The following is a 14,290-nucleotide window of genomic DNA, read 5'->3' as shown; positions in this document are numbered from 1 at the left end:
TTGATACGTATTTGGGGCTCATTGACGAACAGAAGAGATTCTTTGACTGTGAAGAGAAAGCTATGTCAATGATAACGATGGCAATGCCACAATCTATACTTCATACGTTCCGTAAGAGAAATAGCTCCAAGGAGTTGTGGGATAGCATGATTGAGCGATATGAATGAAATGCAATCTACAAGAAACGACGACTCGAAAAGTTGAAGACTCAATTCGTTGTGTTTAAAGCGTTAAAGAATGAATCTTTTGATGACACTATGAATCGATTTTATCATCTGTTGAGCGAACTTGATAGAAGTCAGGAGGGTATCTACACTGAATTTGAGAAGGTCGAGAAGTTTCTGAATTGTCTTCCTAGAGAATGGAATATGTACACCGCATTGATTAGAGAGGGTGTTCTCTATGAGGAGCTCTCCTTGGAAGAAGCTGTTCAAAAGCTGAAGGGTTATGCCTGGAATATGGAAGATCAAGCATCTGATTTCGAGAAGCTCCAGGATCCTTAGTTATATAAGGCTTCGAAACAAATAGAGAAGGGTAGTAACAGTGGAGTCGGTGTTGCTTTGTATTCGGAGAATGGAGGTTCTGCAAGTGAACACGCCTTTATAAGCAACAGTGTTAGTTCAAGTGGAACAACCAATTCCAATCAAAGGATGTACTCTTCTAGTGGAGCTCAGAAATCTCAAGGGACAAGTTTGAACATTCCTAAGATAGAAGCAAGCGGTTTGAAGTTGATTGAAGAAAATATGGGTCTGTTGGCGTCCTTCATGACTGCCTACGAGAACTTCTGTCTTGGGAAACTCATTGAACCGTCAAGTCTCGATGAGGACTTTGATCAGATAGATCAAGACGAAATGGAAGAACTTGATCTACAACTCAATATGGCACTGTTAGTCCGTAGAGCGAAGAAGTTTCTGCTGAAGACGGGTAGGAAGTTCATAGGAGGTCAGATAAAGACTCGAATGGGAGTCGACATGTCAAAGGTAAAGTGTTACAACTGCGGTATCTACGGGCATTTCGCACGTGATTGTCGAAAGCCGAAGATGGAAAGATCTGATAGAGACAACAACTCCCGAGGAAACAATTCAAGACCTCAAAACAATGCATCAACTGCTACCTCTAACTCAAACTCAAGTGCTCGTTCAAGTGGGTCTGAAAATCTTACACCTTCGACAAACAATGCTATGGTGGCTCAACCTCTACAAAGTGTGACGGAGCCTTATGACTGGGGTTGTGCTTTGGAAGACATCTCAGGAGCAATTGTGTCACAAGCATTTATAGCAGAAATTGTGAACGAAGAAGTGTATGAAGAGGTTGTAGAAGAGACTAGCATTGAGGAGCTTGCGGTTGTAGCTGAAGTTCTTGGGGAAGAGTTGGATTCGGGGAATGTTGCTGAGAATGAAAGTCCTTCGATCGAAGAGACTGTTGAGAAGTCTAGCAAGACAGAAGATGGAGAAAAAGGAGAACGCTTCGAATTCAACATCTCCACAGCTGAAATGCAGCAATTTGCGGATGCAGAAGCTAAAAGGTTGGAAGAAAACTCCATAGGAAACGAGGCCTGTGCATTCATGGCTGGCATTGAGGTAAAATCATCTTCTGTAGATAAACGATGTGCTAGATGTGTTGAGTTTGTGACTAAAATTGATAGATATGCAATTCATAACACAAACTTAATTGCAGATTTAGAAAAATCCAGAGAACTCATTGCTGTGTTGTCTAATTCGGAAAAAGAACACCGAATTAAGATAAAAGCGCTGAAAAATGATATCTCTGAATTTGAGAGACTTGTGGCTAAGGGAAATCTTAGAAATCAAGAATTAAAATCTGAACTTGAAACGCGTCAAAATTGTGTTTTGGAAAAGAACAAAATCATTTTGGAAAAAGATAATCTGATTTTAGATTTGCAACAAAAGATTGAAAAGTTCAGGGATTCATCCGAAGTGATGAATTTCTGTATTAACAGCCAACGTCCCAAAGAATCTGAGGAAGAAATGTTCGGCATTGGTTATAACAAGGTGCCTCCGCCAGTAAACCAATAATTATACATCAATGCCAAGCATTGATCCTGAATTGGCAAACTTTGTGCCAACAACCCCTCTGACAGTTGAACCACAAAGTGAGTCAGAATCTGAGCCAGATGAAGTTACTGACTCAGATCAGTTGAAGAAGAGTGGAATTTCTAAGAAAAATGAGGTGAATCTTGAAAACATTGAAAATTTTATAAGCAATAAGATTTTGGAAATTTTCGATCAAGTTCAAAATGAGAAGTCAAAACCAAAGTCACGTGGGAAAAATAAAAAGGCTTTGAAAAATGTCCCTAAAACTGAGTTTGTTAAAGGGGAGGATTTTGTCAAAGAAGAAGTAAAAATCGAAACAGGTTCCAACTCTCAGCTTGTGAACCAAATTTTGAAAAATTCCACCAATGCCTCATCATCTTCGACCGATCATGAGGAACGTCCAAAGAACGCTGCGAAAATTCGCAAATGCTACAAGTGTCGTGGGAAAGGACACTTAGCAGCAGACTGTCCAGATGACAGGGGTAAATCACTTGTTGATCCTGATCAAAAGAAACCTTTTGTTGAAAAGCCACAAAATGAATTAGTTAATGTTGAAAAGAAAAATGGTAAAAATCAGAAGGTTGAGAAACACAAAGTGATTAAACAAGAAGTAAAACCAGTTGTTAAACAAAATGTTAAATCACAACAAAATCAGGATCAAGAGGAGAAACCCGTTGTTATTAACCGTGGGGACAGATCAGAAAATGTACCTCAAAGACATGATACTCGTGAGAAAACCCCTCACAAACGACAAAATCATGTCACCTTTCAAGGAGTTGAGAATGACAAACGTTCTGGAGGTTCGAACAACAACTATGCTAGACCTCATGCACATAACAGATTCGTGAATGATCGAAATGTGTCACCCCCCCCCCCCCCGATTTACAAATCAAAGACCGCATTCGGATAATCATCATTCTCAAGACATGAAGATGCTTCTAGATGTGGTAGGAATTTTGAGCCACCCAGGAATCAAAATTACAGCTACCAAAACTATGGAAGCCGAGGGTATGGAAACTCTGGTTATACCAACAGATCGTCAACTCCGTATAATCCACGATTTGTGGGGACTCATTCCAACAATTTCCGAAATGGAAATGGTGGACACAGAGGCGATGATGGTTATTTCAAAGAGTTTTCTTATGTTGACGAATCAGGACGACCCAAGACCATCATGGCTTGGGTCCCACACTCTAACTAAATTTTTGTTGGGGAGTGTAGGAGCAGCTGAAGAGGGCTATCTATATTTGGTATATCGATAGTGGCTGTTCCAGACACATGATAGGAAATAAAGAGTTATTGAACAATTTTAAACAATTTCGTGGTGGTTATGTGAATTTTGCCGGTGAAAAGGGTGGTTACATCACCGGTGAAGGCTCTGTGTCAAATGGAAAAATCACGCTACATAAAGTGAACTACGTTGAAGAACTGAAGCATAACTTGATGTCGGTTTCTCAAATCTGTGATAACAAGTACACGATGCTTTTCACTGATAAAGCTTGTTTCGTCTTGCGTCCGAGATTTGTTATTCCTGAAGATTGGATCGTCATGAGGGCTCCAAGGGTGAATAACACATATGTCATGGACATGCGCCCGTTGGTTAGCTCGTCTGCTCCAGTGACTTGTCTACTTTCGAAGGCGACTGAAGATCAATCGTATCTCTGGCATAGGAGAATGGGCCATGTCCATCTGCGAAAAATGAACCACTTAGTGAAAAACAACTTGGTGTTGGGGGTTCCTTTACGTAGTTTCAATATGCACAACAAATGTGAATCATGTGAAAAAGGAAAAATCAAACGAAAGCCTCATAAACCGAAAACAGTTAACTCTATCCAAAAACCACTTGAATTGCTTCACATGGATCTTTTCGGCCCGATCCATGTTGCTAGCATTGGTGGGATGTCTTATTGCTTAGTTGTCACTGACGATTTCTCACGTTATTCATGGGTATTTTTCTTAAAAACTAAGGATCAAACTGTTGGTATTTTAAGAGACTTATTCAAACAACTTGAGAAAAATTATTCACTTCCTATTAAGAAAATCCAAAGTGACAACGGCACTGAGTTTAAAAATCAGTATATGGATGAGTTATGTCGGGAAATGGGAATCATTCATCAGTTCAGCGCTCCATATGTTCCTCAACAGAACGGAGTTGCAGAACGGAAGAATCGTACCCTGATTGAGGCGGCCCGCACTATGCTTTCTGAATCAAAATTGCCAATTTTCTTCTGGGCCGAGGCGGTGAACACTGCATGTTATGTGTTAAATCATGTGCTTACTGTCAAAAGAGAAGATAAAACATGTTATGAATTGCTTGAAAACAGGAAACCGAACTTATCTGGTTTTCAGCCTTTTGGGATTAAGTGTGTTATCAAACGCACCAAAGATACTCCGAAAATGGGGGAAGTTGGTGAAATTGGGTTCTTTTTGGGTTATGCCAATGGAACTCCAAACAAACGCGTTTATAACATCAAGAAGCGAACAGTGGAGATCGTGTTTGATATAACTCCTTTGAGTTTCGATCCTCCACCGTCCGAATTTGGTCCCAAAAGCGGTTATGATTATGATAAATTATTTGATTCGTTTGATCTTCCTGATGTTTCAGAAGAAGATTCGGAGGTCGTATACACACATCTTGTGAACAAAGATGAAGTGGATGCGAGCTGGAGAGCAAGTATTCCTACTAATGTGTCTTCAAATGTTCCAGTCGCTGATTCTTCGTCCGTAAATGATGTTGTTGTTGAGCAGATCCCCAATGCAGCTGCTCCAACTACAAGTGGAGATCTATACGTTGACTTTTCAGCATATCCAAATGTTGCTGCGTCTTCTAGTAATGGTGGAGCTTCTAGTAGTAATGCACATGCTGAGGGGGGATATTCAATCGAATTTGGGAAACAATCTTCAAGCTCCGGAAATCCATGTTCCTAGAACAAATATTCATCATCCTGTTGATAATATTATTGGGAATCCAAATGCGGGAGTGCAAACGCGAAGGAGTATTTCAGAAATGCAATGTCTGTTCTCTACTATCAAGAAAGAAGAAATCTACAATCTTAGCCTGCATGAATGTTTTATCTCTCAGATAGGGCCGAAGAACTATCAAATGGCTCTGAAGGATAATTCTTGGTGTGAGGCGATGCAAGAAGAGTTAGCTCCGTTCGACAAGTTAAAGGTGTGGAATTTGGTCGATCTTCCAAAAGGCCAACATGCAATCAACACGAAATGGGTTTTCAAGTGCAAGAAAGACGATAAGGGTGTCGTTATCAGAAACAAAGCACGGTTGGTTGTTCAAGGCTTCACTCAGGAAGAAGGGATTGATTATACAGAAGTTTATGCACCGGTGGCAAGACTGGAAGCTATTCGTTTGTTTCTAGCCTTTGCTGCACACATGCGTATCAAAGTCTATCAGTTGGATGTCAAAAGCGCCTTTCTTTACGGGAAATTGCATGAAACTGTGTATGTGTCCCAACCACCGGGTTTCGAAGCTCCAGGGTTAGACAACAAGGTCTATTTGTTGGACAAGGCTCTCTATGGTTTCCATCAGGCTCCTCGAGCATGGTACGAGACGTTGTCAAAGCATCTTTTGGAGCATGGGTTCTCGCGTGGTGCGATTGACTCCACACTGTTCATTTTGAAGAAAGGGGGAGATTTTCTGATTGTGCAAATTTACGTTGATGACATAATTTTTGGTTCTTCAAATGAAGAATTGTGTCGTGAGTTCAAAGCGGTGATGAAGTCAAAATTTGAAATGAGCGCGATGGGCGAGTTATCATTCTTTTTAGGTCTCCAAGTGAGTCAAGAAAAAACCGGGACGTACGTACATCAGACAAAGTATGTCCACGAGATTCTCAAAAGATTTGGATTGGAAGATAGCTTACCCTATGACACGCCTCTACCGACAAATCTCAAGCTCTCACCCGATGATGAGAAAATCCTGAAGTGGATCCAACATTATATCGAGCAATGATAGGTTCATTGATGTATCTTACTGCTTCATGACCAGATATTATGCTCTCTGTTTGTTTGTGTGCTAGGTACCAATCAACTCCGAATGAGTCGCACTTGAAAGCTGTCAAGCGTATTTTCAGATATCTGAAAGGGACGCCTAAGCTTGGATTGTGGTATCCAGCTGAAGGTGGTCTGGATTTGATGGCGTATGCTGACGCAGATTTCGGAGGGTGCCGGATGAATAGAAAGTCAACCTCTGGCGGCGCACAACTCCTTAGGAATCGTCTTGTCTCTTGGCAATGCAAAAAGCAGGTTGCTGTTTCTCTATCCACGTGCGAGGCCGAGTACATTGCTGCTTCAAGCTGTTGTGCTCAGGTTTTGTGGATTCAGCAGCAAATGAGGGACTACAGTTTGAATTTTACTCGAACTCCTATCCTTGTCGATAACAACTCTGCAATTTCCATAACAAACAATCCAGTAAATCACTCACGCACTAAGCACATAGATGTTAGGCATCATTTTATTGGCGACTATGTTGAGAAGGGTTTAATAGAAGTGTTAGGGTAGACACCTTGGATAATCTTGCCGACCTGTTTACGAAAACATTCGATCGGGCTAGATTTGAAAATCTGGTCCGAATGATTGGCATGATCAACCCAGAGTAAAATGCTTTCAAAACTCGCATAGAAACTTTATTTTATTTTTCTGTACAGTTCTTACCGCTTTCGAAAAATTGAAAAACTCCAAAAATATTTTACTTAGTTGTAGGATAAATTTCAGAAAAATACAAAAACATTTGAAAAATCTAAAATGAATTCGTGTTGAGATATAAGGGAAATGATAGTACATCGGTTAGTCGTATCTGGTGCGGGACTATGGTTACATAAAATTAACCGTTAACTGTGACAGCTTCATTATACGTTGCTTCGGTAGGTTTTACGCGTAAATAAGAACCTGTCTTTGGTATATAAACATAATGAACTGCGTAACTCGTGTGGCGCATCTCTCGGATATATGGTCTTGGTACCGTAATTCCGTTTGATAGATTGCCGAGGTTCTGAGATACGTGGTCTTTATGCTGTTTATCATCTGGGTATCATGGTTGTCTCTTTTACCGGAAAACAACGGGGACGCAAGTCTTGATCTTCCATGATACCATACATACGTGTAAATATCCTTAATACATGATGCATTCGACCCAAATAAGTGATAAACAATCACATGTCCCACAAAATTTTGCGGAGGTCAAGTTCGTCTCTTTGTCTGTACGATGGTACTAACCTGTTCACGGACTTGCTCCTATGCCCTTTGCATCTGAAATTCAAGTTCCTCCTCAATAAGTGATTCTATCACAAAGGACTTGTTTTCAATCCCAAATAAGTGAGTATCTCACATTAGCTTATACGTCAAAAACAGATGATAAATGGTATACTCACCAGTAAGATGATCTCTCGCGCATACCTTGATACGGGAGTATATTCTGAGGTGGGTAAACATAGTTACTGTCAGCTATTAATACACTTAATTTCATATCTCGAAAACAGTGTTCGAAAGCGTGCTAAAACTTAAGTGGACCACAATACCGTTGAACGTCTTGAACTGTCAATATCATTATTAAAAGATTAAAGCTAAATGCTATGGTTCTTGTGTCGGATACTGACAGTAAAACCGATATGATTCCTTTGCTCCGATTTCACAAAAAGATAATTAGTGTAAATATGTTCGTAGGTTTGATCTCCATTTCAGTCAAAAATTGAAAAACCGCAAAAAGATTTTACTTTCTTGTTTCTATGTTGTAACACCTCGAAAATTTCCGTCCAATAATGTCTGGACACGTGTCATAAGGTTCCGGTATGTGAAAACATACTTTAGAGGGACTAAAATTGACAAACGGTGAAAACTATGGAACGTAAGGGTCCAAAGTGTCAACAATGCATAAATAGACTCTATGATAACCCTACATAATTTTTATAACCTTAAACGGATGGTTCATGGATCATACGACGCGGAAATTGCACAAAAGTGAGGAATTACAAACTACAGGGGCCAAAAGTGTCAACATGTTGAATTTATACCTCTGAGTGAACTTTTGGCAGACCCGAAGCATTGTAATGCTAAAATATACTCACTAGAATATGTGGTAAAAATTTCATGAAGATTCGTTAATGTATGAGAAAGTTATGGCCAAAACCGTACTTGAGGGGTTAAAAGCGTCAACGTCGAATTTCATGGCTTTTCGGTTGAGCGCAAAGTTATCCGAGGACAATACCATGTTGGTAAATGTCCCAAGGTACTTAAAGCCAAGTTTGGGGGTTTACGGGTCAAGATAAGCATCAAAACATCGCGTGCGAAGGTCAGGGGCCATTTCTGCCAACTTTGGAAAGTTGCTGGTCTGACCAGGTCCTTGCGGACCGTATGGGGAGGACCTTACGGTCCATATACAGTGCCCAGTATCAGTTTCGCGAATTCAGTTATTTGGGTCCGAAATTTGGGTTGGAAACAGCTAATATCACCTCCAAATTGCTCCAATGGATGGTCTTGCATGCCTAGCCTACTGAGAACTTGCTACAACCTCTGAATTACCTCCTTAAAGCAGATCATTCATTCATTTTTCTTGGCACTTGGTTGTAAACAAAGAACTCTCAACTTGCAAGAATACTCTCAAGGCTTTCTGGAGCATTTCTGAACGACAAGGCAGCATCCTAGTGTTAACTAAGCTTCATTAGGACCTTTGTAAGCTTCCATATCATTCTATAATCCGTTCTTGCTTAGATTAATTGCTAAAAGTCAAACCGTTGTTCTTATAATTTGACTTTTCGATTAAACGAGTTTAGCTCTGTCATTTCTCAAATTGAAACCACTAATATGTTGGTATTTATGTGGGAAACAAACCCTCAAAAGGGTATTCTCTGATTCCCACTTTATGCATGCTAATTGTCGAGTCAAAGATGTTATTAAAAAGTCAACAGAAATCGTTTTTGCGAAATATTGCATAAATGGTAATGTAGATGACATGCAATCAGTTTGATCATCATAAATAACTTATAATGAATATAAGAATGTGTTTTATCATAATCAACTCGACAATCTTTAGTATAAATACGAATCGGAACCGAAAGTCTTGTAAAACGACTTTTTCGTGGACTATCGATTCGGATCCGTGCATGCATGTTTGAGATCTGTATTGAAGCTTATTTTTGACCATTTTATTTTGGTTAAACTTTCTGGAATTTTTATATCTTGAGTCTATGCTTAGCCGATTCATTTGCATGTTTCCGATGTATGCTTAAAGTTGACTATTTTGCCCTTTTTGATATAAAACGTGATTTTTGGAAAAGTGAAAGAGTAGAAGTCTTTATTTCTAATATATAGACCTGCACCGAAAATTTGAGACCAGTTGGTGGTCCAGATTTTGAGTTATGGCCAATAGCGTAAAACTATGTCTTTATGTCTAATAAACGGCACATTTCGCGTATAACCTATTTCAGGCCACGTTTTGGTATAAAACTTTTTACCCACTGATGTTATATAATTTTTTGGGATTTTTGATGATTTTTATTTAATTTTTGGCTGATCGTTTCTTAGATCGCTAAGTTATTTCGGTTAATGCCGGTTTTAACCGTTTAAGCCATAAAATGAGTTTTATACATTCTTTTGACTCCAAACCTTTTCCTACTGATTTTATATGTTAAATAAATTATTTTGAGCATTCTGGAAATATAAAAATCTCAGCTTTCTTTTAAAAACCCGGAAGCGGCTCTAAATCGCATTTTTAGCGTTTTTAACGCATAGTAAGCGTTATACTCATTTTAAACATATAAGACTTATACCTACTGATGTATTTAGTATATTTTCATATAATAACAGTAAGTACAAATATTTGAACTCAGATTTCCAGTTTTGGCATTTTTAGCCCTTGTGAAGTTACTAAAATACCCCTACGGTGCATAGTTTGATTTTAAATGATAAGTTTGGTATATGGGTCATACCCTACTGTTATGATATGTTAAATGAAGTATATTTACTGTATAAACCAGACCCGAAACTCAGATTTCTAATTTGACTCTTTTATAATCTTTTAAATGACCAAAATTGCCTTCTAAGGCATAAATTGAGTTTAAAATCATTCGGGGCATAATAGAACATAACTTACTGATATTATATCATATTTAAAGCATATTATCTCAGGGAACTTGCATTTGACTCTTTTGGCTACCCGTAACGCCCTTTTTGCGTTCGGTTCGGTTTATGTAACTAGTTTGCATAAATTGACCGAAACGGGTCAAACGTTATCATTTTTATCTCAAAATCCAGAATGTATTTAGTATACCCATATTATACAAGTATTCAAACTTGTCGGGTCTAAATCACATTCTATCCGGTCTTTCGCTTAATCGTGCGCTTGTACCGTATCGTCCTTAAACTAACCGGTCAAAGCTTAGGCTTAAATAAAAGACCCGTTAGGAATCTAATAGGTTATTATAAACCTTTGTTCCAGATTAGGAGGCCCAGTAAAAGCTACCTACACTTACCGTTTGTGATTCGTACTTGCTCAGGTAAATACATTTTGACTTATTTTCCCTATACGGGCTTGGGGTACGGTATATAGAATACCGCTTGATCGAGCGTACAAATCCTGCGCCTTGGGTGTACAGTCTTGAATAGTTTGTGCGACTCGTTTAAACAGTCTTGTTCTTACTTTAGGCTTTGGGGGGTTATTGACCATGTCCCGGATATCCTTGGCATTATCTTACGAGATGGCCACGACCAGAGCACGGGGTGTAGGCATACACCCGGCGTGTATAACTCTTTAATGTGGTGTGTCATTTAATCTTTAGCCCGGACAGCAGATCCCGGGCCACCAAATGTACGAGTAACATGTAATTCGTTCACAAGTTTATATTGCATAATTATCCCAAGTTAATAAAAATATTTATGCCTTGTGCATTTAAATCAATTTTCAATCATCTTCAAAATGAGTCAGTTGATTTGTATTTACCAGTGTAAACTGACGTATTTTTCCCAAAAGGCTAAGTGCAGGTACTAAACGAACTAGGCTGGCTGTTTCCTAAGAGCATCCACTATAGTCTCGCAAGCTCGGACGACAAATAAACTGTTGAACAATTTTATCTTATTTTTATTTGATCCGCCTGTGGATCCGTTTCAACTACTGTAATATTTATTATTGCAATTTATTTAAAGTTGAAATGTATCTATTTCTGCTTCCGCTGTGCATTATTATGTTGTGTTGTTTGTCTATGACGACGCCAACCACGTCACGTACCCCACACCGGGCCCACCGGTGACACGTGGAGGTCAGGACAAAGAACTTAGGAAATGTTCAACATTTTGTTTATTTTATTTTTATGTATTATTTGCTTTATCTTATATATTTTGTTGTGCAACTTGTTTGATTTTTGACAGGATCATCATGCCGCCACGTATGCGAGGACGAGGAGGATTCGCCACATCACATGACCACGAGGCAGGGCCTTCGCACAGGCGAGCCCCATCAGCATCGCACAACACTGCAGCCAATGATCTTTGGAGATCATTCGCCGAGCCGGCCAGGCACTCGGTATCATTGAGTACCTCGCCGTCCCTACCCCACTCATTTGGGCCCCACTCTGAAAATGGGCCCAACAACTCCCATGGATCTTTCATTCCCTTACACCAGTCACCTCACCACTACCCAGCACCCGTTTATCAGGGCCTGTATAACCCTGATGCCTACTTGGATGAACCAGTGGGTCATAACCCACTCGGACCTGAAGACCACTTCTCGGGTGGTAATGAGATGGAGGTCGACGAGGACACTGACCCTTCCCTGCCGCCGTCAGGCACGCCGAACCATCCCATTGAGATATCTGATGGGTCACCATTTAGGGGATCACCTTTCAATGGTGTTGACAGCTACAAGGAGAGGTTTAAGCAACACGATTGGTTTCATACCCCCAGCTACCATAACTCCCCCATGCACCAGTCTTACCACAGTTCTCCCGTGTACTCGCAGCACCACTCTCAACAGCAGCAGCTTTAGCAGCAGCCGCCCCAGCAACAGGATCCATCTGAGGCCTTCTGGCGCGACGTGGTCACTCCGTCGCCACCACCACCACCGGTTTTGCCTCCTCCGCCTCAAAGGCCAAGGAGGAACGCGCGTATGTCTACGCGAGGAGGGATTCGCATTGGCACCCCTCCGCATGTTGGTAGCAGCCGCTACTCGCCGCTCCACGAGGAGTCCGAGATGGGAGAGTCTCCACATCCCGTCTCAGGAGTTACTTCTGCACCTGTTGCGCCACTGCCGCCGCAGAACTTTGGAGAGCCCATTCCGGCTTACGCTAGCTCAGCGCCGTTCAACCCATTTGAGCAGATTTACCCTCAGGGCTATGATTATACAGGAGACCCGTACTGGATAGCTTCAAACTTCAGCTCTCATCCACCTGAAGGTCCATTTGGAGGCACTTGGGCGACGGGGCAATCCACTTTTGGATTCCCGCCGCAGGGATACCAGCAGCCGCAGCCTCCATAGCCACAGCAGTATCAGCCACCGCCGCCGGCACCTATGATGTCGCCGCCGCAGGTCCAAGAAATCCTGCAAGGAATAAACAACGTGCGACGTGGGTTGCAACATGAGATGCGAGCTGATCGCCGACACAACAGTGGTATGTTCAAGAAGATGTTTGACTTGCTCAAGGGTAAGAGTAAGAAGGATCATTAAATCCTTTGATTGTTAGCTCTTTTACTCATGTCCCTGCGTGGACATTTATTCCTGTATTCTACCCCTGCGTGGGTATATTTCTCTTGTTCTACCCCTGCGTGGGTATGTTATTTGAGTTAACCCTGCGCGGGTTTGTTTTGTTTTAATTGTTGTTATTTGGTTTAGCCCCTGCGTGGGCATGTTATTTCAGTTAAAGGTCCCGTTTAGGGCAAAATTGTACTAGTTACCTTATTTTAATGGTTAATTTAAATTTTTCATTTTATCTATGTGCATGAATTTAATATTCAAATAAATGGAAAATATCAATTTTTATTTGATTTGCCATTTTAATAAGAATCTTAGTAAGGTAGAACCTAGCTTGAATGTCTTATTAACAGGCCTGGCCAATATGGTAAAACCTGGTTGAAAAGATTCAACTCTCTGTTAACATCTGAAAACATGTTAACATTCTTGACTAAGCGTGATTCGTAAAATCACGCATGTCACCCTATTTAATAAATTATCTACAGATTATATCTGTATACAAGTCTGATTGTGACTTGATACCTACGGGTTATGACTATGTCATATAAAGCAAAAAGGCAGTTGTGGTTTATGACTCCCTGCCTAGTAAAGGATTATTTGTTTAATTATACAATGCTAATCCTATAAAAATCTAAATTTATAATTTAGTAGTTGTCCGAAGTGACTAGGCCTATTGTGCCAATATATATATATATATATATATATATATATATATATATATATATATATATATATTTCATTCTATGATTTAATTGCTAATAAAAGCGCTGAATGGAATTAAATAAATTAACTAATATGGTTATTAATACCATGGTTAATAAATCGTCTAGAACGATAATACTATTAGGTTTCTAAATAGACCTTGTCCTTTATTGTAGCTTAAAGCTACATGGCCAAACCGGAAGAAACCAACAGTCATACTGGGGAACACCCAGATAACGTCAGGATTCACGTCACTGGTGCTGAACTGCAAGCACTGGTTGAAAACGCTGTTGCCAAGGCTATCGATAGGCAATTCAGAGAATCTAGCGGGACTCGGAGCAGAACCCGAACCGTATTGCATGTAAAGCCCAAGACTGATTCGGAGGCTCATAGTAAGCCGCCTTCTAAGAAGAGTGAGCCGAAGAAGGATGAGGAGGATAATCACTCCTCCAACCACAGCAGCATCCCAAAGCAAGAAGTCAAACTGAAGCATGATATGCACAGCAAGTCCTGTACGTACAAGTATTTCGTTTCATGCAAACCCAGGGATTTTACTGGGGAAAAAGGAGCAGTTGACTGCATGACGTGGATTGATGAGATGGATACGGTAGTTGATATCAGCGGGTGTGCTGATAGGGACGTCGTGAAATACGTGTCCCAGTCGTTCAAGGGAGATGCTCTAGCATGGTGGAAATCGCTTTTATAGGCTGCCGGTAAGGCCGCTCTGTACAGCATGACAAGGGATCAGTTTGTAGCCCTGATCAGAGAGAATTTCTGCCCGCAGCATGAGGTCGAAAGGATCGAGTCGGATTTCGTATCCCTAGTCATGAAAAACCTCGATTGT

Source organism: Helianthus annuus, chromosome 4, assembly GCF_002127325.2.
Source record: "Helianthus annuus cultivar XRQ/B chromosome 4, HanXRQr2.0-SUNRISE, whole genome shotgun sequence".
Lineage (NCBI taxonomy): Eukaryota > Viridiplantae > Streptophyta > Magnoliopsida > Asterales > Asteraceae > Helianthus > Helianthus annuus.
This window is presented reverse-complemented; position numbering follows the sequence as displayed.